The sequence below is a fragment of the Leiobunum rupestre genome, chromosome 1 (assembly GCF_980474605.1).
Source record: "Leiobunum rupestre chromosome 1, qqLeiRupe1.1.hap1, whole genome shotgun sequence".
NCBI classification, from domain to species: Eukaryota; Metazoa; Arthropoda; class Arachnida; order Opiliones; family Sclerosomatidae; genus Leiobunum; species Leiobunum rupestre.
In genome coordinates this window covers 66,433,996-66,436,674 of record NC_143384.1, presented here as the reverse complement: position 1 = coordinate 66,436,674, position 2,679 = coordinate 66,433,996, and the positions used below count along the sequence as shown (strand labels likewise).

At 33.8% G+C, this 2,679-nt stretch overlaps 1 long non-coding RNA gene across 1 annotated transcript; it reads right to left on the bottom strand.

Moving 5' to 3' along the window:
- Positions 1-1,469: 1,469 nt before the first annotated feature.
- On the bottom strand, positions 1,470-2,179 carry LOC149966176 (uncharacterized). The gene is made up of 3 exons (XR_016480766.1): positions 2,131-2,179; positions 1,971-2,072; positions 1,470-1,531 (listed from the first exon to the last, which is right to left on the bottom strand). It is a non-coding gene; the product is annotated as an uncharacterized LOC149966176 (long non-coding RNA).
- Positions 2,180-2,679: the final 500 nt, after the last annotated feature.

The following is a 2,679-nucleotide window of genomic DNA, read 5'->3' as shown; positions in this document are numbered from 1 at the left end:
GCCTCGATACCCGAAAATTCTTATAAAAAAACCCGAAAAAGTTTCGGGTCTAAACTCAAAGCATAGGCTTAGATTTTCGGGTACCCGAAAGGCCAAATTTTGCAAAGGCCCTACCCGCGAGTTTTCGGCGGAATATTCGAAAAAAAAACCCGTTACGTTTTATGGATTTTTTCCAAAAAAAAAACCTTTTTTTTGGCTTGGCCTTAAACCCTCTAATTGGTTGAAGAGTCAGAATAAATTCTTAGGTTCTTCCTGATTGGATATTGTTTTAAAAGCAAGTAAAGGTACAAAATGAAACTGAAATTAAAAGCAAAACCATAACTTAAAGTTCCCTCACCTCCCAGTACTTTTTGGTAGCTTGTTAATCACTAGTCACCAACCTTTTGTAGGTGATTTAAATTTAGTTTGGAAAGTTAGGCTCAGTAGTGTAGTATATTTAAAAGCTTTAAATATGACTCAGTGTTAATTCACCAGTTTTGAAAGTGAACTTTGTTTTTTCCTAATAAAATTTAGAACTGAATACTCGAACCATAATTTTTAGCTAAGCATAATTATGCAAGTACTCGAAGTTACTCAAGTACCCGAGGTTACTCGAGTACTCGAAACCCCTTTTTTAATCTAAGCCTAAATACTCGAAAACCCGATTAATTTTAGATACTCGACCCGATACTCGAAAAGCAAAATTTTAAATACCCGATACTCGACCCGATACTCGAAAAGCAAAATTTTAAATACCCGATACTCGACCCGAAAACCCAAAATCAATATTCGCACATGCCTACCATTTTAGCAATATAATGGTTTCTATAAATAAAGTAAATTCAGCCAGGGATTGTTACTCAGAAGTGCAAATATAAAAATAATAAATCTCCAAGACATACCTTTAATTGCTTTTAAAAGTTTCAAATTTTTAAGGCACACTTGCCATTGGCCCCAATCTAATTTATGTTTAATGACAAGTCATGTCCAATCGTTTCTTTAAGTATTCTTCTTGTAGTGTTTTTTGGGTTGCTTCCACCCCAGGATGACAGTTTAGTAACCTACGCATAATTTTTAAAGTCAGCATATGATATATGACCAATACAATGTTAGTGGACTTACCATTTTTTTTTAAATTTTCTGGCTCTTCTAACTTATCCTCGAGATTTTTTATGTCCTCCGAAGTTTTTAAAGGCAAAATTAGAAAAAGAACATCTTCTATCTCTAGCTGGTGGTTGCTAGATATGGCTGTAGACATTTTTACACAGATAGCTGTTAAATGTTCAATTTGTTGCTTCAAAACTTGAATCTTGTAAATAACCTGTTTTCGAAACTCTGAAAAAGCTAATTAGAAATTAGCTACCACAAAGTAATAATGTGAAGGTTTACTCGTTTCGACCGTTTCTTTTAAGTTCTGACATTTTTCTTTATTAGCTACAAGTGATTTCAAATTTAATTAGAATGGATTGTGAAAATTTAGAAGAAACTTTACACCCACATTTTGTTCTTTTGAAATTACAATGTCTATCCCTTTGACTTGACTTCAATTTACCTAAAAGAGGGAATTTAACTAATAAATAATTTTACATTAACTGCAAAATGTGTTTAAAGGGAAATGCAACTTGGCGGGTGGAAATGGAGTAGTAAACAGTATGTATTTTAACTCTTTGGGCTGTCCGCGGGTATGTAACAAGCGACCAAACGTGGGCACTAAATATTTTCAAAGGCGCCAATTACCGGATTAAAGATTTTAGGCTTGGTTCATACACCTCTTAGCGTGGAGGGGGCTAACAAACAGCCATGTTCCAACTGCTAAGTACTTAAAGGGAACGACACGTTCAATAACTCTCAGCGATGAGTAAACGCTGACATTGGTTTCTACTAAAGATCGTTCAACAGCTTTTGACTTACACAGCGTATCATTTAGTTCTAATATCAACGTTAACTCATTCGGTTTTTTATGAGAGAAAAAATTAACACGTAGAACCTACTAGATATTTTTTGTGGTTTCTCTTGGGCATCAAAGTCGCTCTCAGATTCAGTTGAAGCCCTGAAGTTTGAAGGCCTAACCGAGTCGATGTTTCGTCTTTTACCTAAAATAAAAATTTCACTATAACTAAAAACCAAATAGCTCAATTTAGATTCAATTACTTGGTGGACGGACTTCCTCAGAAAATTCACTAGAGCTGTTACATTCTTGGTTTGAATCTATAATTGTTATTTTTATTTTACGAGATTATTTAATTATAAACTTGCAAAAAGATATTAACCATTATCACTTGAAAAGTCGCTTGCATATGCAATATTTTCCTTTCTCTTCATATTTGGGTCTGGCCTACTGCTGACTTTAGGGATTCGTCTGAAATATTTAATATTAAATGTATAAAAAACCGTCAGTGGTTAAACGTTTCGATAAATGAAACGTAACAGTTGTTTTTGGAGCACTCTATTAAAAAATCGTCATGCTGTTTTTCTAGCAACTTTGCATTTTGTTCTTTGACTTCTAATGTATTATCCCCTAAATAGAAAGAAATAACATTTAAATCCCTATACAAATATTAAATTATTTATAAAAATTTACCATTCAATGTAAGACTCGGGAAAATCGGAGCTGCAGGTACTTCGTATACTTCTTTATTGGTTTTCCTCTTTTTCAACTTCGGGGTATTTGAAGTCACCTGGCTTTCATCACCACTGTCT